Raw genomic sequence first — 15,342 nt, forward strand, 5'->3', positions numbered from 1 at the left:
GAAGCAACAATAATATCTTCCTCTGACACTGTAAGCACTCGTTACCGCATTATATCCTTCTTTCCAACCAGACCTTCTTTATTTCCCAATGCTGTTAGATGGTGCAATCTATGTAAAATTCTCTGCATCAGAACTCACTTTGTCAGAAAATATCATTTTTGTACACTAGTAAGTACATCTTGTATCAGCAACTATTATTACTATTATTATTATTGGTCGACCTGTGCAAATAATTCGCACTCTATAGTGATCAGCCACTGATTGGTAATATAGTAATTGAGAAACAAGTAAATGCAAATATTTACCACTAAAAGGCATTACATTTTTGATAGAAGTAACAAATATAAGTTTCATTGGAAAAAATCAGTATCACAGTATACAATATGGTTAATTGTAAAATATATGGAAAGCAAGTATTGTTTGTGTCAAATTAATTTTATTTTTTAAAACTTCTTTATCTTACAAAACTTCTTTGAAAACAGTATTAACAGTTGTAACGTGAACATCGTTTAGTTCTTGCCTGTATGTGTTTGTAGCAGAAACATAAATGTCACTGAATGTGAAAAACCGTGAAAAAGCCACTTGTAACCGTCGTTACTGATAAATACAATCCTGTCTTTTGAAGCGTCTGACCTTGTCCTACAATAATTGTCATAGCGAAATATAATTTTATTGGGAATTGTTTTCTTATCACTTGGAAAGGCTTGAATTAGAACGTGTGGGGTTAATGCGGGGTATGAGCACAGTTTTTATTTTTTGGAGTCAATGAGTATAGCATTGATGACGTTCTCGACTAATCACTAATCTTTCACTATTAATTAATACCTGATTAATGTTAAGAGCCGGTCGGGGTGGCCGAGCGGTTCGAGGCGCTACAGCCTGGAACCGCGCGACCGCTACGGTCGCAGGTTCAAATCCTGCCTCGGGCATGGATGTTTGTGATGTCCTTAGGCTAGTTAGGTTGAAGTAGTTCTAAGTTCTAGGGGACTGATGACCTCAGATGTTAAGTCCCATAGTGCTCAGAGCCATTTGAAGCCAATGTTAAGATTTCTAATTGACATAATAATAGCATCTTTATTTAAAATCACGTGATAAGGTGGTCAACCGGACAGACTTAAAAAAGTTCAGTAGCTATACAGCATGCAATTGAATGTTGTTTATTTCAATTTGGACGGAGTTACAACTGAGATAAAACTTTCCCTCTCCAGGTAACAAATTGGCAACGACATATTCATGAACACTCACACAAACAACATTTGTTGGACATAGAATCGCCGTTGAACAGAACTGCGAAACATTTAAATCATTGATTTCTGTGGTACTGGATATTGTCGTATGAGAGTAAAGTAATAGAGCAAGTTTTGGAAAAAAAAGGTTTGCCTAAGAAAAGCAAAACTGAAAAAACCAAAAGTGGCAATGCGTCTTCGAACAGGCACCGCAAGTTCTGCGAATTTTACCAGGAGGAAGGAATGATTAAGTTCCTCAGATGTTATGTACGCTTACTTAGCTGGTGTGCGAAAGTAAGCACTTGGAAAAAAAGTATTTTATTGTGATAGCTGAAAATGTGAATCAGTAGCTGCTGTGTCGTCCTAACGCGCCACAGCCAGGGCTGAAACACCACAGGCACAAAGGTGCGAGCCGGTGCCAGTGCCATAGAGACTCGCCACTTGCGCCAGTTCCGCCAGCGCCACAGGTGGCCCAGTTCAATCCGCCAATGACCGGACCACAACGGAAAGAAGCCTACTCGGAAGATAGAAGAGCAGCTCTCGCCCACTTGGTTGTACATAATCGTTGTGTTCATGGATTGGATTTGGCCGGTACGAAGTCTGAATCACGAAAAATGTGTGGATCCAATGGTCATATTCCAGTTTTGTGAAGTCAATAGCAGCTCTCGCCCACTTGGTTGTACATAATCGTTGTGTTCATGGATTGGATTTGGCCGGTATGAAGTCTGATTCACGAAAAATGTGTGGATCCAATGGTCATATTCCAGTTTTGTGAAGTCAAGAGCAGCTCTCGCCCACTTGGTTGTACATAATCGTTGTGTTCATGGATTGGATTTGGCCGGTACGAAGTCTGAATCACGAAAAATGTGTAGATCCAATGGTCATATTCCAGTTTTGTGAAGTCAAGAGCAGCTCTCGCCCACTTGGTTGTACATAATCGTTGTGTTCATGGATTGGATTTGGCCGGTACGAAGTCTGAATCACGAAAAATGTGTGGATCCAATGGTCATATTCCAGTTTTGTGAAATCAAGAGCAGCTCTCGGCCACTTGGTTGTACATAATCGTTGTGTTCATGGATTGGATTTGGCCGGTACGAAGTCTGAATCACGAAAAATGTGTGGATCGAATGGTCATATTCCAGTTTTGTGAAGTCAAGAGAAACTCTCGCCCACTTGGCTGTAGATTATCGTTCTGTTCATGAATTGGATTTAGCCGCTACGTAGTCTGAATCACGAAAAATGCGTGAACGCAATGGTCAGATTCCAGTTTTGGGAAGTCACTAATAGCATTTCGTGCAGTCACAGCCTTGCCATACGGCTCTCTCATTACCTGTCCTAAGAGGCCTTGGAAGGCCCAACAGTACCGACCGACCGCCGAGTCATCTTTAGCCGGCAGGTGTCACTGGATGCGGATATGGAGTGGCATGTGGTAAGTACACTGGTCTCCTGGCCGTTGTCGGTTTTCGGGACCATTAACGCTATTTCTCAGTCAAGACACTACTTAGTTGGCATCACAAGGGTCGAGTGCACCTCGCTTGCCAACAGTGCTCAGCAGACCCGGACGGTGACCCTGCTGAACAATCTCTGTCTGACTAATACTGCTGTCAGGCTTTGTATGAACCTATCTGTCAGCAGATTGGTTGTAAAAAACTGCAAGTGGCTCGAAAACTCAATGTCTAGTGGCCACTAGTACCATAATGTAATTACACATTTTAATAGTTGCAAAAAATGGTTCAAATGGCTCTGAGCACTATGGGACTTAACATCTGAGATCATCAGTCCCCTAGACTTAGAACTACTTAAACCTAACTAACCTAAGAACATCACACACATCCATGCCCGAGGCAGGATTCGAACCTACGACCGTAGCAGACGGATGGTTCCGGACTGAAGCGCCTAGAACGCTCGACCACAGCGGCCGGCTTAATAGTTGCAAATTCGACTTTTAATATTTGTGACAATGAAAGAGACATCGAGCAAAGCAGTCGTCACATTGTGTTCCGGTATTATTATGGATTAGTCTCACTTTGTTCAATTTGCAATCGTAGTATGAGATTTAAACAACTTAGCGGAACTGTTTATAATTACATGCTAATATAGCTACGACAATGACGCCAAAGCAAATTAAGGAAATAAGTGGCTTGCGTTTGAAATACGATGTTTTCTGTTACACTGTATGCTACAGGGTGTTCATTTTAACTGTAGACATTGAAATATCTCAAAAACTACACATTGAATGAAAAAAAGTTATAAATCCAGTTTTTTTGTCTCGGAGGGGGACATTCAACGACACCACACTCGACCCGCAACCCCGTCCCATCCCATGCGAAGGTGGCGAGTGTGTGTGTGTGTGGGGGGGGGGGGGGGGGGGCGGGCAAATTTGAAATCTTCGATGGGAATCCCAGTTTATATGACAGATTACGATTCTACGGCAAAGTCTACGTACACAGACGGTGCTGTAATCGGAGGAATAGAAATGGATGCACAATCGTAATTTTCAACAAGCTACGCAATGGCCCTTGAATATTCAATGGTACTTGAGATCCCACCTCCATGCTACGAGGATAGGACAAGCTAGTAATCTATAATATCTGTTTTTAAACCCCATTCGTAATGTTGTATTCCTCTGACATATCGAACAGGGGACTACTCGTCGCGGCGGCGTGGCCGTGTAGCGAACTGCGACGTATCATTAGACGCAGTAAGTACACTGCGATCGGAGCTCACATGTCGTGCAGGCGCAGAACAGATAGCGGCTCTAAACATTACAATATTTGCGCAATGTTTATTGCCTGCACACTTATCTATCGTTTGGAGGATACACGTGCAAATAGACGATGAATGTTGCAACCACAGAAGAAAATTGAAATGATCCTGTTTTACGAAGAATGTGGGAGAAATGTTGAGGCTGCTGTTGGCTTGTATGTGGAGCGCTTTCAAAAGAAAGCTAGCCCACGTTCGTCCTTATACAAAGTTGTGAACACCTTCATGTCTGATGGCAGCTTACAGAACGGCAAAACGAAAGGAATCAAACGTGTTATGGTAAAAGCTAATGAAATAGCTGTACTAGCGGCAGTGCACCACAATCCCCGGATAAGCGGCCGGCAATTAGACTGCGATTCTGGGATGTCCGTAGGTAGTACGTGGTAGGTAGTGGGTGCATCGTCATCCATACCACGTGTCACTGCTTCAAGAAATTCATGGCACCGATTTCCATAACCGGGTAGTGTTTTGTGAAAGAGAACTTCGACAAATGCAAACGATGCCCACGTTCTTTGTCGAGGTACTATTTTCCGATGAGTCAACATTCACAAACTATGGAAGGGATAACCGGCGTAATATGCATTCTGGAGTGTAGAGAATCCCCACTGGTTACGACAAGCTGGGCATCAATGTCCTTGGTCGGATGATGTATGCTGCCGCATCATGGGGAACACACTCATTGGTTCATACATTATCGACGGCAGGCTGAATGGACGCAACTATTGAACGTTTCCGGGACAGGAACTACCGATGCTCTGAACGTTCGACAACGTATGCGGTTTCAGCATAACGGTAGTCCATCGCATTAAGCAACTGAAGCACTGGTCCGTGGATCGGCAAAGGTGACCCTATTAATTGGCCCGCTAGGTCGCCAGATTTTACGTCGCCGGATTTTTTTTCTGTGGAGATATCTAAAAGATAAGATGTAGCAGCGAGTGCCCACGGACTGTGAAGACATGGTCGACTGCATAAGACACACCTACATTGATACTCCCACAGATATGCTATTGTCCTGTGGACGGTCACTTGAAAAGTGGATCATTCAGTGTATTGAAGTTCGAGGTACTACGTTTGAACACCTACTCTAATTGGGAAAGTTCTGAGCCACGGCCACAGTTGCGCGACGAGTAGTGCCCTGTTCGATATGTCGAAGGAATAAAACGTTGCGAACTTCGTTTCCAGTTAGAAGTTATGAAATACTGATCTGTCCTAACCTGGCAGCATGGGGGTGGGTTCCCACGTGCCAATGAATATTCAAGAGCCATTGAGTAGCAACTTGTAAATTACGATTGTGTACCCATTTGTAGTCCTCCGATAACAGCGCATTATGTGGCGAACCGAAGAAAACGCTTCAGACAAAACGTGCGTAGACTCTGCGGTAGAATCGCAATATGCGATAAAAAACGGGGGTTTCCATTGAAAGTTTCAAAGCTACTCTCCACCAACCTTGGACGGAGTGGGTTGGGTGGTCGAGTGTGGTATCCGCGAGCACGAAGGAGTGCCGAAACACAACGTGGCGTGGACTCGACTAATGTCTGAAGTAATGCTGGAAGGAATTGACACCATGAATCCTACAAGGCTTTCCATTAATCTGTAAGAGTACGAGGGGTTGGAGATCTCTTCCGAACAGCACGTTGCAAGGCATCCCAGATATGCTCCAAAATGTTCATGTCTGGGGAGTCTGGTGGCCACTACCCACACCATTACAGAGCCTCCACCAGCTTAACAGTCTCCTACTGACATTCAGGCTCCATGGATTCATGAGGTTGTCTCCACAGCCGTTCACATCCACCCTCTCGATACAATTTGAAACCAGACTCTTCCGACGGGGTACCATGTTTCCAGTCATCAACACTCCATTGTAGGTGTTGACGGGCCCAGGCGAGGCTCAAGGCTTTGTGTCGTGCACTCATCGAGGGTACACGAATGGGCCTTCGGCTCCGAAAGCCCATATTGATGATTTTTCGTGGATGTCCTCCTCCAAGACAATTTTTTTTTCCTGTATTGAATTTCGATTCCCCCCGAAGCGAGCGGGCTGCCAGCAGCTTAGTACGCTGCTCTTCAGCCTACAGAATTTTTAAAACATAAGAAGATAGGAGACAATAAAAGCAGGCGATAAAACGGTGACTTAAATTGTAAAACGGCAGAAAATTGTGGAAAGTTGAAACATAAAATAAAGGGTGGGCGATATTAATAAAATATACAGGAAGCAGGCAGGTAAAATAGTAGACAGACAATTAAAAAAACACGGCGACAGTCTAGTTTCTGTTCGATAGAGAGATAAAATCACACCCAGAGACAGTATGATGTCCATTCGCAACACTTCGGAAAAGACGCATAACACTTAACAATCACTGGAAACACTGCACTAAAAAGTCGGCACAAAGATGATACACCACAGCCAAGGGCAGACGGTGGTGTTGGGGGGGAGGCTGGGGGGGGGGGGGAGCCTGGACAGATGAGGGGAAAAAAAGGGGGGAGGGTCCAAGACAAACAAATTTGATTTCTAACTTTTATTGATCCGATGTGTAGTTTTCGAGATCTTTCAATGTCTTCAGTTGAAATGAACACTCTTCATAGAGGAGTCGGCGAAAGGAGCTTCATGAAAGCTGCAGTGGGCGTGGCGTAGCTGTTCATGCAGTTAACTCAACGAACCATGTAACTCAATTTTGGACACGGGTTTTCGTAAACGAGTTTATGGCAACACCCTCAGTGTGGTCGCAGCTCTATAGACGACCACTGTTTTCGCCGGAGACCGTTTGTTCCTCGGAGTTGAAAACTGTTAACGCTGTGAGCTGTCAGAGCTGTATTTTCGCTAGCTCTGCTATAGCTGCTCGTTTGTTATTCACGCCACGTCAATAACTAGGCTAGCTTTGCACTTCTCCCTTACCCTGTGCTAGGTTTCCCAATATCTCTGCACCGGTAACAGTGTGTACACTTCCTGGAAAACCATCTCGCTCGGCGCTGGGGAAACAGCCGACAGGTTTAAAAATATTGTATTTCAGCGGAAACGAGGAAGGCATTCCTCAAAGCAAACTATTTCGAGCCGCCATAAAGCCGGTGGGTACGCGCGCGCGGCTCTTACGCTGACTTCCTGCGAAAACAAACTTGGCTCGGTGCGGCGGCCGTGTTTATTTGCCGAGCACTGGGCGCCCGCCCTCTGCCGCCGATTGCTGGCGTAACGAGCCAGACACGGCCTTCCTTTCGCCGGCTCGTCTTTCTGCCCTGTCGTACAGCGTAGGGTTACACGGACACAGCGGGGCGGCCCAGGGTGTAAGCGCACTCCAGCCTATCGCTGCCGCCGCATACACTGTGTGACGGCCATTGCTTTTCGTTCGCTGTTTACACATAAATCAAGAAAGGCGATATTCTAAGGCTAGACCAATCTAAGCACATAATCTAAATGGCTAAAACTGTCATCCGATGTGATTTTCAACATTTCATACAATTATTCTGTATCTCATGCAATTATTTCAATAGCTGTTATCATCTACTCATTAAGAAGCATAATCCTACGTTAAAGGTTTGACAAAATGCGACAAGTATTAAAGTTAGAAACTGTGTACATGTCTTGTGGCAGTGAAACTCGTGACGTGCAAATTATGCACACTGCATTCGTCCACTGTTTCAGAAAGAGAGCACTTAATGATTCCAAGAAACCTTAAACACATAATGAGATTTTCACTCTGCAGCGGAGTGTGCGCTGATATGAAACTTCCTGGCAGATTAAAACTGTGTGCCGGGCCGAGACTCGAACTCGGGACCTTTGCCTTTCGCGGACAAGTACTCTACCAAGTGAGCTACCCAAGCACGACTCACGCCCCCTCCTCACAGCTTTACTTCCGCCAGGAAGTGTCATATCAGCGCGCACACTGCTGCAGAGTGAAAGTCTCATTCTGGAAATATCCCCAAGCCCGTGGCTAAGCCATGTCTCCGCAATATCCTTTATTTCAGAAGTGCTAGTCCTGCAAGGTTCGCAAGAGAGCTTCTGTGAAGTTTGGAAGGTAGGAGACGACGTACTGGCGGAATTAAAGCTGTGAGGACGGGGCGTGAGTCGTGCTTGGGTAGCTCAGTTGGTGGCCGGCACGGTAACTCAGCGTGTTCGGTCAGAGGGGTAGCTGCCCTCTGTAATAAAAAAACTGAGTTAATCTATCAACAACGAACTTAAAAGGGTGTCTTACGACGTCCGCCCCAAGCAGATGCGACGAACAAAAGCGAACAAAATGAGATTTGCCGGCACGGTAGCTCAGCGTGGTCGGTCAGAGAGCCGGTTGGTCTCTATAATAAAAAACGGAGTGGAAGGATCAACCACCGAACTTGAACGGGATGTCTTGCGACGTCCGCAACGACCAAACACAATGATCAATAACGAACAAAATGCAAAAAAAAAAAAAAAAAAGTTTGTAGAGGACTTGCCCGCGAAAGGTAAAGGTCCCGAGTTCGAGCCTCGGTCTGGCACACAGTTTTAATCTGCCAGGAAGTTTAACTTTAAACACAGTTTCACACCTTTTTGAATGTTTTTCAAACTGACACTCCCAGAAAATCGTCAGAGTCAAGGAGTATAAGTGAAAAACTCATTATAAAATAAATATACAGAAAATAGTTCAAATAGGTCTAAGCACTATGGGACTTAACATCTGAGGTCATCAATTCCCTAGACTTAGAACTAATTAAACCTAACTAACCTTAGGACATCACACACATCCATGCCGGAGGCAGGATTCGAACCTGCGACCGTAGCAGCAGCGCGGTTCCGAACTGAAGCGCCTAGAACCGCTTGGCCACTGCGGCCGGCAATAAATATACACTGAAGCGCCAAAGCAGCTGGTATAGGCATCTGTATTCAAATACAGACATATGTAAACAGGCGGAATACGGCGCTGCGGTCGGCAACGCCTATGTAAGACAACAAGTGTGTGGCACAGTTGTTAGATCAGTTACTGCTGCCATATCGGCAGGCTATCAAGATTTAAGTGAGTTTGAACGCGGTGTTACAGTCGGCGCACGAGCGGTGGACACAGCAACTCCCAGGTAGCATCTCAAGTGGGCATTTTCCCATAAGAACATTGCACTAGTGTACCGTGAATATCAGGAATCCTGTAAAGCATCAAATGTCCGACATCGCTGGGACCGTGAAAAGATCCTTCAAGAACTGGACCAACGACAACTGAAGAGAATTGTTCAACGTGGAAGAAGTGCAGCTCTTCCGTAGATTGCTGCAGAATTCAGTGCTGGGCCATCAACAGGTGTCAGCGCGCTAACCATTCCACGAAACATCATCGATATGGGCTTTCGGAGACGAAGGCCAACTCGTGTACCGTTGATGACTGCACGACACAAAGCTTTGCGCCTCGCTTGCGCCCGCCAACACCGACAATGGACTGTTGAAGACTGGAAACATGTTGCCTGGTTGGACGAGTCTCGTTTCAGATTGTATCGAGAGGATGGACGTGTAGGGTATGGAGGCAACCTCATGAATCCATGGACCCTGATGTCATCAGCGAAGCCGGCCGAGGTGGCCGAGCGGTTCTAGGCGCTACAGTCTGGAACCACGCGACCGCTACGGTCGCAGGTTTGAATCCTGCCTCGGGCGTGGATGTGTGTGGTGTCCTTAGGTTAGTTAGGTTTAAGTAGTTCTAATTTCTAGGGGACTGATGACCTCAGAAGTCAAGTCCCATAGTGCTCAGAGCCATTTCGTTGTCATCAGTGGACTCTTCAAACTGGTGGAGGCTCTGTAATGCTGTGGATCGTGTGCAGCTCGACTGATGTGGGATCCCTGATACATCTAGATACGACTCAGACAGATGACACATACGTAAGCGTCCTGTCTGATTACTTGGATCCATTCATGTCCATTGTGCATTCCAACGGACTTGGCCAATTCAAGCAGAACAATGCGACGCCCCAGAATTGATACAGAGTGTCTCAAGGAACATTCTTCTGAGTTTAAACACTTCCGCTGGCCACCAGATTGCCCCGATATGGACATCATTGAGCATATCTGGGATGCTTTGCAGCGTGCTGTTCGGAAGAGATCTCCAGTCCCTCGTACTCGCAGTGGACAGCCCTGCCGGATTCATGGGGTCAGTTCCCTCCAGCACTACTTCAGACATAGTCGAGTCCACGCCACGTCGTGTTTCGGCACTTCTTCGTGCTCGTGGAGGCCCTACACGATATTAGGCAGGTGTACCAGTTTCTTTGGCTCTTCCGTGTATGATGACACAAGGAGAGCGAGTGCAATGCTCGTCCTTTTATCTCAGTTCTTAATATAACTGACCATTCTCTTTGGCCACGGTGCACAACGGTAATGCTCTCACAGAGAGACAGTAAGTTTAGGTGTACACAAGGTTGTATTTATTATTAGTGGGTCGCCTAACCATGCAAAAGTTGTAGGACAATATGTATAAGACCTTGGAATCTAAGTTAAAGACTGAGATAAGAGATATTTATCTTCTATGGTGGTTGACAAAAACCACTACAAAAATTAACACAACAAAAATTTCTCTAACACTCAAATACAATAACAAAATGACGCTAACACTGTGGGGAGGTACCAAAAATTTGGGACGCTGTTTTTCTTTGACAAAGAAATATGATGAAATGCGCTGCAGTTGCTAGTACCACAATTGCTTTTTGTGTGTATTTGGAAGAAAAGCGTCGGAAGAAAGAAGACATACTTGGATGAGGCCATAGGTATTACGTCGAGATAGTAAAAGTTTTCATCAAAATTTGTTACGAGAGCTGCAAGTAGAGGACATCAAGTTTTACATATAAATTACATACGAATGGATGAGTGTGTATTTCAGTATTTGCTCAGTAAAGTGGCTTCTCATATTACCAAACAGAAAACTCTCTTGAGAAATGCTGTATGTGCAGAAGACAGGCAAACTGTGACATTGAGATTTCTTGATACTGGAGAGAGCTACTCTAGTTTACAATACAGTACTCGAATATCACATTGCACAGTAACCAAAATAATTGCAGAAATGTCTGAAGCGATTTATAAAGCACTGAAAGGGGAATATGTGTAGGAAAATAAATGTTTAATACGCTATACGGGCAATGAGACTATTTATATTTTTGAATAATTTGATTAACGGAATTACTGCTTCAACAACTACAAAATTAATAAAAAGTACGAAAGAGATGACGCGCTTTTTAATTTGTGGCATAGAGAGTTCAAAAATAGACAAAGTAGAATAGAGTGTGAACACATCGTCTATTCTGGCTTGCCGTAAGGATGCCTGGATGTTTCCAGATTAAGAGGTGGGTGGCTGTAACTGTGATTGTGGACATGACGTCGCCTGCAGCATATTTCACCTGCCCATCAACACACAATTAATAGCATGCACTGTGTCCCTTGCTCAACACTCACCCTAGTCGAAGCAAGTTTATTAAAAAAGAAAAGAGTCGAAGGAACACACCAACTTTGAAGCCATGTTTACAAACATACTGCAGAGAAGTCAAATAGCTGCAGCGATGCCAGCGCTCCAAGCGGTTACATTTCACATTGCAGTGAACAGAAGACGAACGACTTTTATGGTCAAATCTATGGTGATGCTCTAGGTTTGATCATATATATTTGACGACAGGTGAGATTTGACAAAGTTCTCTGTTATACGATCAAATTTCTTTCATATAAATATTTGACACATCAACTTCGACAAACAAATATGACAGCGTAATACCGGCTTTAACAACACAGCAAGATGCCACAAATTGTAGCCAAATTAAGCAACACAAGTTGCGTAGCAAAGTAAGCAAGTAACAAGTTGCCCAGAATACAGATAACACTACCATAATTGCGATACTTACATTTCCCCGAAATCAGGGCACTGTGCACCCATCGGCACCTGACTGCGGCCAGTAGGTGAGTGACCCTCACAGCAGGCAGTGATCAAATGACCACGAAACGTAGATGTACCTTCACAATTCTCTATTTTCAAAGAAACTCCGTATAGAGGGGACGACTCAATGCTGTTGCCAATGTGACTCACGAGAATAACGTTTTTTCATGAAAAAAGAAGAACACTCGGAAACTTCCCACTCTTGGCGTACAAAAAGCCCATTAAAGAATAAAAGGCAGCTTTTGTTGGAATGTGACGCTACCTTTTTATTCCTTACATTTTCTGGTTTTATTGGTCTGAATAATGTTTTAGCGTCATTTTAAGCTTTACTGCTTGACACGTTTCAAAAAGTTTTCCTCTTTGTAAGTATCTTCTTGCCTGTACTAATTTTGTATTTTTGCACGTATTTTATTAATATTATTGCACTAAAATCAATTTTACTAATTCATTGTTTTACCTAATTTGTCTTCAACATATGTAAGTTAGTTATGCGATCGCCTTTTGTATGCACGTTGGTTAGCGAACGCCATATACGTTTAATGTCTACTGCCGGCCGAAGTGGCCGAGCGGTTCTAGGCGCTTCAGTCTGGAACCGCGCAACCGCTACGGTCGCAGGTTCGAATCCCGCCTCGGGCATGGATGTGTGTGATGTCCTTAGGATAGTTAGGTTTAAGTAGTTCTAAGTTCTAGGGAACTGATGATCTCAGATGTTAAGTCCCATAGTGCTCAGAACCATTTGAACAATTTTTTAATGTCTTCTACTACGGTGCTATAATCATGCCTCTACAGCTCTATGTTTGTGTGACCAGCTTGGAGGGCTGACGTGTCCTCTTCTAGCCGCATTATCTGTTATTTGTCAACTGTACACAACGCTCCATGCTGCGCACGCCCGAACGCGGTTGTCTCCGTGTTACATAAATTTCCTAAATTTTTCTTGGTTTGACATAGTTGCCATGTCCAGCAGACACTCCAGTTATACTTGGTATTGTATTCTCGGATCCAGGTTCCGTAATGCTTTTATTCGTCCCATGACGATAGGCGATCGTCCTTATGAAATTTTATCTTAATGCTTATGTGGGCATTAATGGACGCATGTTGGTTTTCCACATTAATTTCTATGTAAGTCCACAGTTAAGGGTAATTGTAGTGATGGCTGCACAGCTTGGAACTTTGCCTCTTTCATATTTTTATATTAACTGCATTTTCCCATTTTAATCTGCATATGCCTCACGATTGTCATTTTTCACCCTTAGCCCAATCTAATGATGTCCCAAAAGGGCGAAACACATCATTTCCTGTAAATACGAGGGCTGTTCGGAAAGCAAGGTCCGATGGGATGCGAAATGGAAACTGCTGAAAATCCGATGAAGCTTTGCACAGATGTGTTGGGCAGTGTCTCTAGTATTCCCGTCGGTCGCGTCACGCCGCTCTTTTCAGTTCCGAGCGCACAGTGAGCACGTAAAGTTGCTTAGAACAACAGTGTCTCCTGCCAAGTATGAGGGCCTGGTGTGAGATTTCGCCTGAATTCATGCAGCCCACAAAACGTAACTGTCATGCGTTTCCTTCTGCATGCCAATTCTCGACCGCACTCTGAAGGGGCAGTGAAGATGCTCCTGCAGCGTTTTCGATGGGAAGTGTTTGATCACCCACAACAGAGCCCGTAATTGACTCTCCCTAAGTTTCGTCTCTGCTCACAAGCTAGCTATGAAGATAACGTTGTGGCACAGACAACGAGCTGTAAACCAGCGTAGAGAATTGTCAGGAAGCACAGGCGGCTGTCTTCTATAACGAGGGTATTGGAAAGTTGTACAACGCTATGACAAATGTCTGAATCGGAGCGGCGACTATGTAGAAAAGTAGCTGGAAAGTGTAGTTAACTGTTGTAAATAAAACATTTTTTATTTTCACGGTGTTTTTTTTTTTCATTTTGCTATCGATCGGAACGTACTTTCCGAATAGGCCTTATTACAATAAACAAAACAGACACATCTGTAATGGTGCCATGGTCGAGAAGCATGGACTGCTCATGAAGAGCGTCACATTGTGTTCAGCACCGAACTGCAGTTCTGCAGCACCCGAAATGACCACCGTCGGCCAGTATGGAGGCGACCTGCGCAGAGCTCCCATTCTCTCTGTGTATTGTAGAGGCACAGCAGTGATACTGCTGGTATCATGGTGTGGGGAGCCATTGGGTATTACTTGAGGCCACCACTGATAGCGATCGAAGGAGCTCTGTCGGTACAACGGTACATCACGAACATCCTGCACCGTTATGTGTTCTCTTACATGTGTCAGGATATTGGTGCCATGCTTCAACATGACAATGCTCGTATCGTTGAGGTACTCCCGTGGCTACCAAGATCCCCAGAAGTGTCCCCAAAGGAACATTTATGGGACAGGTCGGGCGTCAACGGTGTCCCCGTGCCAGTATCCAGTAGATCAAGGACCAGTTACAACAGCTGAAATCCAGTTTGCCTCGGGAGAGGATACAACGTCTTTGTTACACTCTTACCAACCGAATCAGTGTATGCATCAACGCCAGAGGATGTGCAACGTCAGTCGTTCTTTCCACGCACAATTCGTGAATGGAACAGGGAAGGGGGGATCAGATAGTGGTACAATAAGTACCCTCCGCCACACACCGTAAGGTGGCTCGCGGAGTATAGATGTAGGTGTAGATGTAGATACTGATAGGTGGGCACGTACTCTCAAGTTCTTTGTAACTCCGACTAGATTTTGCAATAATGACACATTTCCTGAACGAGTCTGTAAGCTTGTCCTATTCACTACTGTGTAAACCAAAGCCGCGAGGGATTAGCCGAGCGGTCAAGGGCGCTGCAGTCATGGACTGTGCGGCTGGTCCCGGCGGAGGTTCGAATCCTCCCTCGGGCATGGGTGTGTGTGCTTGTTCTTAGGATAATTTAGGTTAAGTGGTGTGTAAGCTTAGGGACTGATGACCTTAGCAGTTAAGTCCCATAAGATCTCACACACATTTGAACATTTTTTTGTAAACCAAAGCCAGTTTCCAGTAGCCGGGGAAAAGGATGGGGAGGATCTTTTTTTTTTCACTCTCAAACTGATGAGTCGGTCTGTACATAATCCTCCTAATTGGGTACTGGTCTGAACATAAAAGATTAACTTCAAGGTGAGTGATCTCCCTGCCACTGTCGGTCTTTTACAACACCTGTTGGACAGTAACTTCCGAGAGTGGTAGCAGGAAGCTGCACTTATAAAAGCACTGTTAGCGAGAGCAGGAAATGGCCAGTAAAGAAGCCAACAGGCTGCTCTGTTTGTCATTTGCTGAAAGGGCTGAGCATCAGGCGTATCTTACAGCTTCTGAGACGCTTGAAGATTCACAACGACGGTGTGATGTAAATGCTGTACGACAGAGAGACGTCGTGGCTTTACATTTTACGATGTGGTAAGCTTCCAGTAAGGCTGGTTTAGATTATGATATGCGAGGATGTCTGGTATTAACATGCACACACGTGAGGGCAGATGACGTA

The sequence above is a fragment of the Schistocerca serialis genome, chromosome 7 (assembly GCF_023864345.2).
Source record: "Schistocerca serialis cubense isolate TAMUIC-IGC-003099 chromosome 7, iqSchSeri2.2, whole genome shotgun sequence".
NCBI classification, from domain to species: domain Eukaryota; kingdom Metazoa; phylum Arthropoda; class Insecta; order Orthoptera; family Acrididae; genus Schistocerca; species Schistocerca serialis.